At 33.9% G+C, this 11,516-nt stretch overlaps 1 pseudogene; it reads left to right on the top strand.

Moving 5' to 3' along the window:
* Positions 1–391: 391 nt before the first annotated feature.
* Positions 392–1,408, top strand: LOC144256261 (tyrosine-protein kinase STYK1 pseudogene; annotated as a pseudogene).
* Positions 1,409–11,516: the final 10,108 nt, after the last annotated feature.

Genomic DNA, 11,516 nt, shown 5'->3' with positions numbered 1-11,516 from the left:
GTGCAACTCACAGCAGCAAGGAAAATGTGTTTGAAAGAAGCCTTAGGCAGCAGGTCCAGGCTTGTTTCAGTAGAAAGTTGGAGCCCAGGGTACTGAGGAATCTGGCCAGGGATCCCAATTCCTTGGCCAGTGTTGTGTCCCTTGGGATTTGATGCCCATTCCTGACTTTTTTTGCTCATAGCGAAAGAGTGCTAATCCTGGGAATTGGTTTTTTTCACTAAAAAAGCAGAAGATAGACATAGGATTGAGGGTCAGACACAGGAAAATTAATGGTGAAAACAATCCAAGGTTCCATATTTTGAATCATTCAATCCTTGGAAATTACTCACGGTTGTGGTTGAGTTCTGGTCATTTTCCGTGGGCCTAGCAGAGAAGCAGCAGCCCTGTAGCAATGGGTGAGAAGAGGGGTATGGCACGGATGCTACTGGAATGCAGTCTCAGCGACAAATTGTGTGTGGTCCAGGAGCAGCAGTATGAAGTGATCATTGTCCCGACTCTCCTGGTTGGCCTCTTCCTCATCCTTCTTGCAGTCATCTTGTGGCTTTTTATAAGAGAACAAAGATCCCGACAGCAGCGTCCTGGAATTCGAGAACCTGCTGGGCTCCATGAGGTGCAGGATTTTGTTGGACGAATCCAGTTCTATCAGTACCTGGGGAAACACAAGAACCTAGTACAACTGGAAGGCTGCTGCACAGATAGACTGCCACTCTATATGGTGTTGGAGGATGTGGCCCAGGGGGACCTGCTCAGCTTTCTCTGGACCTGTCGCCGGGATGTAATGACCATGGATGGTCTTCTCTATGATCTCACAGAAAAGCAAGTCTATCACATTGGAAAGCAGGTCCTTTTGGGTCTGGAATTTCTGCAGGATAAGCATCTGTTCCATGGGGATGTGGCAGCCAGGAATATCCTGATCCAAAGTGATCTGACTGCTAAACTCTGTGGATTGGGATTGGCTTATGAAGTTCATGCCCTTGGAGCCATCTCTTCTGCTCGGACCATCCCTCTCAAGTGGCTTGCCCCAGAACGGCTTCTCCTGAGACCTGCTGGCATCAGAGGAGACATCTGGTCCTTTGGGATCCTGCTTTATGAGATGGTGACTCTAGGGGCACCACCATATCCTGAAGTCCCTCCTACCAGCATTCTACAGTATCTTCAGAGGAGAAAAATCATGAAGAGACCCAGTAGCTGCACACATACTATGTACAATATTATGAAGTCCTGTTGGCACTGGAGTGAGGACAATCGTCCCTTACCCAGAGAGCTGCGCTTTCGCCTAGAAGGTGCTGCTAGAACTGCTGATGACAAGGCTGTTCTGCAAGTACCAGAGTTGGTGGTGCCTGAACTATATGCATCTGTGGCTGGTATCAGTATAGAAAGCCTTTCCTACAGCTACAGCATCCTTTGAAGGCTTCCAGCTGGATACATTTATATGTGATTCTATTTTCTTGAAACCAATTCCTCCAAGAACACTTTAGTGGGAAAAGAAGATAAAGGACATAGATCCTAGTTATTTCCCTACATATTTTGTTAGAAATGTGAAGTGATGCTGGTTGATGCTCTTCACACCACATACCCTTGAACTGAGAAATACTGTCAGTCTCATTTTTTTCTATCTCAGTCCTAAAAACCCTGGGTAGAAGTGGAGAATGTGTCAATGCAAAGGAGGCTTGAAAAATCTGCAACTTAAAAAAACAAAAAACTTCAGTGTTTGTTGGGGTATAGCACAAATAAGCTAGTCCTTATCATCCTAGGCTTGCTTACTCCTTAACAATATTTTTATCTATACTATTACAAGGTTCAAAGAAACTAGGAATGAAATGAAGAAATAGAAATCTAATAAAGGAGGTGATGAGGAGATTTAAGATTTTTATTTGCTCAAGAGTATAGCTGTGGACCAAAATCTCCTTCAAAGGGAAGCGTGAGGGGACATAAAATTTCCCACTCCTGGTCCTTACATGCAGGGTTGAAGAACTTTGAAGGAAAGCTTCTGAGTTCTCCTTGAGTATAGATATAAGCAAAATAGTCCCCTTTTTATATAATTCTGAATCAAGTGAACCCTGTTTGGGTACTACTTTTGATCAGATGCTGGAGTTGTTGTTCTATGATTAAGAACATCCAACAAGTATTGTTCATCAGGTTTATTTTCCATTCTCCACAAGACTAAGGACAGTAAACTTAGAAAATCAAAGTGAGATGAATGATGATAATGTTGTGTGTGTGTGTGTGTGTGTGTGTGTGTGTGTGTGAGAGAGAGAGAGATAACAAAGGTAGAAACCAAGCAAGAAGTCTTAGTACCTCAGATGGTCATTAAAAAGGGCTAGTCAAGAATGTGATCTGATACAGGATGGTTAACTTTTAATTTTCAAGATCCATTGATTTACTGTGAAACTTATTTTATTAAATTAATATTTATTGAGTGGAAGTAGGCTTTTCTGATATATAACTACCAAATTTTCTAAAATAGGGAAGATAGAAGCAAATAACTGGAAATTCATGTTAATAGGAAAATTTAAACGACAACCTACAATGTCAGAAAAAAAAATTTTTTTGCATGTAAAATGGGAAGACTATATCACTGCATTGTGATGAGGATCAATAAGTATTTGTACAGTATCTGGTATATAATATGTGCTTAATAAATATAGTTTCCTTTAAAAAAAAAAAAAAAGAAGTGGCTTTGGAGGCTGAAGCAGTTTGCTAGTTTGTGCGGAGATCTAGATTTTCATGTCATATTTGTCTCCTTTCATCATTCTTCTCAGGAACACAAAATTATTGAGATTTCATGTAAGACTTGTAATTAGACTGTGTTCACTTGCCAATGAATCCACTGAATGCTTTCTGGAAGCTTAAAATAAAGCTAACAAGAAATGCCACCCCTTACACTATTGAATCTTGGCTTCCCACACTTAATCACAAAACACACATATGATGGACATTCTCAGTATTCAGGCCAGAACCCCTTGGTTTCTGGATACTTTGCTTTCTTCAGCTCACATCTTCAACTTTTTGGGAGGAATGTCCTTGGATGATCAGAGACCTCTTGCTTACAAACACAAGGAGCCACAGGTGCCAGGGCATTTAATTCTTCTAGGATAGTTCTTAGCTAATGACTGACACATATTAAAATAAGAAAACCCAGACCCCTCACTAAACTTGGAAAAAAATTTGAGTGCTGATATGAACTTTAGGACTTCCATGTGAGATCAGACTAAGAGGAGATGTTGCCTGTAATCTCACCTGGTTGGCTTCCTTCCATTTCATACCCTGTTTTCTCCATTATATGTTTCTCCTGAGAACACATCCTTAGTGAAAGTAGAGAGGGTCCCTGACTTTACATCAGTGGGTAAGGATTTATTAATGAAGTTTAAATAGGGAAGTCCTGTTATTCCACCCACCTAACTCTAGATTGCTTTCACCAGACCCCAAAACCTCCCATTATTTACTCCTATGATTTAATACTAAAGATAGATTTGATGGAAATGCAACATGTTGCCAGTTAAACATGAAAATACCTTGATTTTTTTTATTTGTAAGTTTCATCATCTAATTATCTCAGAAGAGTCACAACTGAGAAAAAGCACATATTTGAGAGGTGTCCAGGAAAGTCTGGCAATGCTGAGAAGTTTGTCTGCAAATTTCCTTTTTTCAAAATCGATCAAACTCAATGGCTTCAGATATGCTTCTTCAATACTTAGGAGAAGATCTGTTAGATATAAATCATAATGAAGCCATTTGAGTTTATCCATTCATCTACTGAAGGGCATCTAGGTTGGTTTCACAGTTTATCTATTGTGAATTGTGCTGCTATAAACATTGATGTGGCTGTGTCCCTGTAGTATGTTGTTTTTAAGTCCTTTGGGTATAGACCAAGGACAGGGATAGCTGGGTCAAATGGTGGTTTCATTCCCAGTTTTCAAAGGAATATTCATATTGCTTTCCATCTTGGTTGCATCAATTTGCAGTCCCACCAGCAGTGTATGAGTGTACCTTTTTCCCCACATTCTCACCAATACTTACTGTTGTTTGTCTTCATAATAACTACCATTTTAACAGGAGTGAGATGAAATCTTAGAGTAGTTTTGATTTGCATTTCTCTAATGGATTAAAAAAAGGTGGCATATATACACATGGAATATTACTCAACAATAAAAGAGAATAAAACTATGGCATTTGCAGGTAAATGGATGGAGTTGGAGAAGATAATGCTAAGTGAAGTTAGCCAATCCCCCCCAAAAACAAATGCCAAATGTTTTCTTTGATATAAAGAGGCTGATTCATAGTGGGACAAGGAGAGGGAGCATGAGAGGACCAGATGGACTCTAGATAAGGGTGAGAGGTGGGAGCGGAAGGCAGGGGGCAAGGGGTTAGTAACAATGCTGGAATGTGATATGAATCATTATCCAAAGTACATGTATGAAGACATGAATTGGTGTGAACATACTCGATATACAACCAGAGATATGAAAAATTGTACTGTATATGTGTAATATGAGTTGTAATGCATTCCGCTGTCATTTTTTTTAAATCAATTAAAAACCCCATTTGATATTAGTGATCAAAATCTACTTAAATCAAGCTCTATCCATGGTATAAATGCATTTCTTAAGCAAATTGATCAAAAAATTATAAATTTCTAAATATATATGATCAATGCAAGTCTTTTAAAAACTAAGCAATTTTTCATTATATGTCTTAATTTTCATTCAAGTCTTCTCCCAACTACAATCACTTTTCTGGCTCTTCCCAAGGATCTTATTTGAGCTAAGGTTGGAATTGATACCTTTCCTTACAAAATGCCTCCCAAGTATGCTGAAATCTATTGCCTACCAATGTTTGTCTATTTACTTTACCATTACTTTCTAATTCCTATGCCTTTCTTGGATGTTGACTTTCTGGAACTGTACTGTCATCCTGTGATTGATATGACTGCTGATGCTTTCCTGGATTCACTTGTCACCATGACCCAAATACATATCCAAATAAAGACTCCCATGCCATCTACCCACCAGTATGGGATTAGAGGTCTAATCTCCTTGTCTCTGCACCTGATATTTCTGGCTCCATTCTCCAGAACTGTAACCTCCAATCAGATAATTCCTCTATGGCTTACAGCTCAAGACCAGTGTTTCCTGAAGTGAGATCTGTGGAAAGCTGGTAGTTGAAGATAATTATAGGTATTACATGAAAACAAAATTTTGGGTAAAGGATCTCAATATAAAATACATTTGAGAAATGTCAATTTAAACTATTTGGAGGCCAACTCTTTTAGTCTCCATATCCCAGTTATGCCTGAAACCCCACAGTAAACACAAGCAAGGATCACACTGGAACATGCCAACCAAAAATAGGAGTTTAAACATGAAACCAGAAATATTGAAACATGGAATTCTCATTCTTGCTACATGTTTCTCAAACTTAATATATTACATTAAATCTTCATTTTAAAATTTCTGAATTACATAAGCAATTCAAAGCAGCTTTCACCTTTACAAATAAAAGTCTCCTTCCTTGGACATAGAGAAATTGAAATCTCTTACAGGAATTTTGGATTTTCCTATTTCCCTTTATAATTCCAACAGTCTTTATTGTGTTTAAAGCTCTGTTGTTATTTCATAAACATTTAGTATTATTATTTTCTCTTGATAAATTTGTTGTTACATTATGAAGTGACTCTATTTATCTAGATACACTTTGTTTAGAAATCTAATTGCACAAATGTAGTAATCTAGATTTATTTTGATAAATATCTATATGTATATGTTTTTACCATCCTTTTATTTGAATCTATGTTGGCATTTATTTTAAGAGGTGGCTTTTAAACAGAAAATGGTTCACCATTTTAATTTTATCCAATCTGACAATATCAGTTTTTAATTTGGCATATACACAACTGAAATTTAATGTTATTTCTGGTATGACTGACTTCACATCTATCACCTTGCTGTTTGAATGTTATTTATCTTATTTGTTGTTTGTTCCCTTTTCCTTTTTAAAAATTTTTTTCTGTGTATGATTTGGGCTTTTAAATAATAATGCCATTTTATCATCTATGTTGACTTTTAAGTAACTACTTTTTATTTTGTTATTTTAGTTGTTCCATAGTCTGTGATATATATCTTTAAATTATCACATTCTGCCATTAAAGGAGATGCAAGTTCACATATAGTTTAATGACCCACAGTGTAGTTCCTTTACACTCTGATGGGATTTGTGGCTGCTACTGTCATAAATTTTAATTCCACAAGCTTTTTTTAAACACCTGACAGCTGAATGTATTACAATTCTTATTACACATATAGTGCACAATTTTTCATATCTTTGCATAAAGTATGTTCATGCCAGTTCATGTCTTTATACATGTACATTTTTGCATTACACTTCTTATAACACATATATCCCACAATTTTTCATATCTCTGGTTATATATAAAGTAGGTTGATGTCCCATTCCAGTCTTTATTCATGTATTTTGAATAATGATGTCCATCACATTCTACCATCCTTGCTAATCTTACCCTGCCTTCTCTCTTTTCCTCCCTTCCCTCTTCCCTATCTAGAATTCATCTATTCCACAAGTTTTATAAACCACACATTACACTGCTAATATTTTTGGTTATATACAATCTATAAAATTTTAAGTAAAATGTCCTTTCTATTTTATCATGAACTTACTGTTTCCAGTGTGAATTCATCTATTTTTATTCCTATAGTAAACTACCTGAAGCTGAATACTTACAAATAAAAGATGTTTATTTAGCTCAGAGTTCTAGAGCTTGGGAAAGTCCAACATGGGGTGGCCCCAACCCATTGGTTCAGGCTCTCATTAGGGCTAAAGGAAATATGGCCTCACTGGGAGACTGTGGGAGCAAGAACTTGCACAGCAAAACAGGAAACCAGAACAGGGGAGGGGCAGTCTTACAATCTCCCACTAGGTTCCAAACCTTAAGAGTCCCACCATTTCTCAACATTGCTACTGGGGAGTAAATACCCTATATATGAACCTCTGGGGGAAAAATCATATCCAAATCAAAGCACAGTGGTCTTTGTGTATGTAGCTTTCTTGGTCTTATGTTTCTTATGGTTAAAGAACTTTCTTTCACAATCCTTGTAAAATTAGGCAGCTCTTGATGAACTCATTCAGGCTGTGTACTTCAGAAGTACTGTCACATCTTTATTTATGTAAGATTTTTGTAAGGTATCAGAAATATATTCCAGTCCTCTTCTGATTTTTTTCTGAACATAATGAAACTTTCCTCTGGCTACTTTTAAGATTTTTCTCCTCATCACTGATTTTAACCAATGCTGTAATGACATATTTGATATAGTTTCTTGTAATAGGGATTATCATGTTTTTGGATTTGCAGTATGCACTTTTTAAAAAGTTTTTAAAATTTAAAAATTTGTCAGGTGCCAATTTAAATATTTTGTAAAATCTAACATTCATTAACTTTTCAAGTACTTTTCTGAACTTTTTCACTCTTCCCCAGACTTTAAATTCACATGTGAGGTCAATAACACTGTCCCACAACTCACTGGTCTGGAGTTCTGTTCAGTTCTTTTTCTTTTGTTGTTTTCTTTAGAATAGCTTCTATTGCTATATTTTCAAGTTCACTAAGTTTTACTTCTGCAATATCAGTCATTAATAAGATCCAACATATTTTTCATCTCTGTCATTGCACTTTTCATTTCTAACACTTGTATTTAGGGCATTTTGATATTTTTCATAGTGCTACTTAACATATTCAAAACTTCTTTAGCTTCTTCAATGTACAAAATATAATCAATAATTATTTTAATAATTTTATATATTGATTCAGTCATTCATGCTAATTCCGCATCAGTCTATTGTTAAAATTTTCCCTTGACTACACACAATGTTTTCTTGCTTCTGAGCATGTGTGAAATTTTTCAATTCGATCAGGCAGTATGATTTTACTTTGTTGAATGTGGAATATTTTTTCTCTCATACATACAAACACACACAAACACACACACACGACACACAAGCTTTATTTTGGAGGGCAGTTTGGCTTTCTCTTGCTACGTTTCTATTCTGTATTATTTGAAATTAGAGCAACATGTGGTCTAAGCCACAGACAGAACCCAGTGTGCATTCTTCATCATGTGCTACAATCTTGAAGTTAATTTAGTCAATAAACTGGAAGAACTGTGCATCTAACCTATTTTGTTTCCTATTTCTTAGGGATTACTGTCCTTAAGTACCTGATTTTAAATATCTTCAGAATAATTTTATGTGTTTATTGTTTTTTAAGTTGCTTCAGACAGGAGAGTAAATTTGTCTCTGTTATTTCGCCTTGATGAGAAGTCTCTATCTAATCACCTTAATATATATAACACACTAAATTTAACAACCCATGGAATAAAGCAGTAGCTCCCCAAAAGACACTCTTTTAATGTCCATTCTCATAGAAAGCATAGGAGCTCAGAAATCAAAACACTATTTATGAGTTCATTAATTATCATGAGTGTTTATGATGCTTTTTGGATGTTTATAAAGATTATTAATATATTTGTTAAACAAAAACCTAGGAGTAACACAAATTATATTAAATCTTAATAAGTAAAACCTATAATTTACTGTTTTTACTAAATAAGTTCCTTATTTGTGATCATATTTAAAAAATGGAAAATAATTGATACCAATATCTATGAAGTTTAATTTTAGTCTAGTACTTTTTTAACAATTTGAGCCCAAAGTTTAGGTGTTTTAGTTGTGCTAGAATCAACAGAATATTTAGAAAGATAATAGGCAAACATGAAATTCTTATAATTATCAAATAATTGAAAATCTTAAAAAATCAGAATATTTTAGAAATTTTATAATAATGATATACAATATTATAGATAAGAAAACAAGTAATTTTGTAAATTTCCTAGAAAAATTATGATTTACTAATACTAGTAACAATTACATGTTATATAATTGAATTACTTTGCATAACTTTGGATATCTTCATTTATCTAAATTACAAATATGCTATCTCAGGATAGATAATTATGTCAAATTCAATTCAGGAAGATTATACAATTAAAAGTTGACTTCATTATTTTCTACTAGTTCATAAAATTACTGAAATTATGAAATTGTGAGATATTATCTTTTAAAATTATCCTTTTACTTATATTTTATCTTTTATTTATCTTTCAGTTTTAGGATCTCATTTCAGTTACATATCTGAAAAATGTGACTTAAACAATGTAAAAAAGCTTCCTCAAGTTCACATACCTAGTAATTATTTGAAGAGTTAGGAGTCTTTTTAAAAATATTAATATATATAATATATATTTCACATACATATTATTAGTAAGAAGATTTTATATGCACCCACTTCCTATTCTGTACTCTTCATGTATTTAGCTGTAGGTTAAGTAAATATACTAACATTCATGTGTTATGCTATTGTAAAATGTATAAAAATAAATATAAAACAAGTATGGTAAATATAGAAAATTTAAATTTCCAATATGACCAACTTCCTTGTGTTTGATTTTCTTGAATAGTCCATGGAGTCCATGATCCCCATATTTTTTGACCCCTATTCAGGACAATAAGAAGCCAGTGTTTGTTCTATATGTCCCTTATTAGGGTTGTGTATTTGCACCCTAATGTATACTCATATTCATGCCAAAGCTCATAAGAAATCCATGAACTAAAATGTATATTATCTTATAATAATGGAACAGAAAAGGACATAAAGTAAAAACAGAAACCAATACAAAATATGGGCTTTAGTTTATAACAATGTAAAAACCCTGACTAGTTAATTGTGACAAATGGCCGCACTAGGAAAGACATTATCAATGGAGCTTATTGGAGTGACACACTGTTTCTGTTCATGCAAATATTGTAAAAGTAGACAAAGTTTATCAAATAAAACCAAACAGTGAATACTGCATAGTTCCTTTAATTGACAAATGTCAGATGATGTCCTAAAGGGATGAGTGAATAGAAAATGAAAAGGAGAACATTTCAGTTTTAAAATCCTAAAGTGAGAGGATGAAGAGAACTTTGTCAAGAATGCAAATGGAAAAGCACACAGTACATAAAGAACAATGACAAAGATGTTTTAAGTAAACCATAAAGAAAACAAAGATTAAATATATGAATAATTGAGAATACTAATGAAGTGCATGAAAGAAATAGGCCAGAAAAACGGATAAAATTTCAGGAAAAACTGTGTTTTCTAACTTAAAATGGATATTGAGAGCATCTTTCAAACACCTAGCTTCATTACGTGCAAGTTAGATAGAAGATAGTTCACACTCAGAAATATCAAATGAGAATTTTGGATTCTCATTTTAAAGCTTATAAAATTGAAAAAAAATAAATAAGTCTTCTTGTCTGCAACACTAAGTTATTTTGAAATCCCAGAATTCTATACTCAAGCAAGATGTCTTTCTTCTGTGAAGTCAATGAAAATATTGACCAATATACCACTGTGCAAAAGAATGAAGAATGTTTTATAACAAAATGGAAATGCTCAACAGGATAGAAGACATCAATAGCTGCATGGAATCAGTTTAATGTGAACATTTTTATAGATGTGGCAAGAATCATAGAGAACTCCATGGGTAAAGCTGTAAAAACACAGAAATTCACATATATGAGTACAGAACAGGAGGTACATTTTTCATCTTTGCACTGCCAGTGCCCACATTTAACAGGGAGTGCTCCTAAGAGGGAAGTTTTCTGTTCAAACATTATTTCTTTTCCAAAGTCAAAGAACCACCCAAAATGTAACCCTTACCACACAAGAGAAATTTTATATACTGTATTTAAATATGTTTATTTGTATTTGAAACTGAAGGAATTGATTAGGAATAATAATATTGGATAAGAGATCAATTCTGACAGTGCAAATATATATAGGCCTTTCCATTTACATGGGTTAAAGAGAAAAGGAAAAAAATCTATAAATCCAAAAACATTGATTATACAATGATCACATTTTTATGTCATGCAAAATGAGAATTCAGCAAATCATAGTCTGTAAATAATTGTAGTTGCAAGAAAAATAGGATTTATTTTAATTTTTGGAAAATTAGAAAGCATGTTGCATGGGTAAATCTGGAACTGGCAATTGTCACATGGAATATAGCTAATTAAGGTAGTTGTTGGAAATATAAATCATGATTGCTGGGGATGTTTTCTCCCCAAAACTGTGAAAAATAGATTGAATAAGTCAGAAAAGCAAATCAAAATCATTGAACTAAATAAAAGAGAATACCAGGAAATTCTCCATACTCCAAAAATAAAAAAATATGGAAGATAGAAAAGTGAAAAAAAAAGAAAAAAAAGGAGGATTAATTTGGGAAATCTTTTCTATAGGAATCCTTATGGTTATTATAGAGGTAAAAACTGAGAAATATATTTTTTTCCTGAAAGTTTATTATTTATAGTCTATTTTCTTTGCGAACTTTATTACATATGTATGAATACTATATATATATATATATATATATACATATACACACACACATATTTAAGTTTCT

The sequence above is a fragment of the Urocitellus parryii genome, chromosome 7 (assembly GCF_045843805.1).
Source record: "Urocitellus parryii isolate mUroPar1 chromosome 7, mUroPar1.hap1, whole genome shotgun sequence".
Lineage (NCBI taxonomy): Eukaryota > Metazoa > Chordata > Mammalia > Rodentia > Sciuridae > Urocitellus > Urocitellus parryii.
Note: the sequence above shows the minus strand (reverse complement) of the source record. Positions and strands in the feature narration are given on the sequence as shown.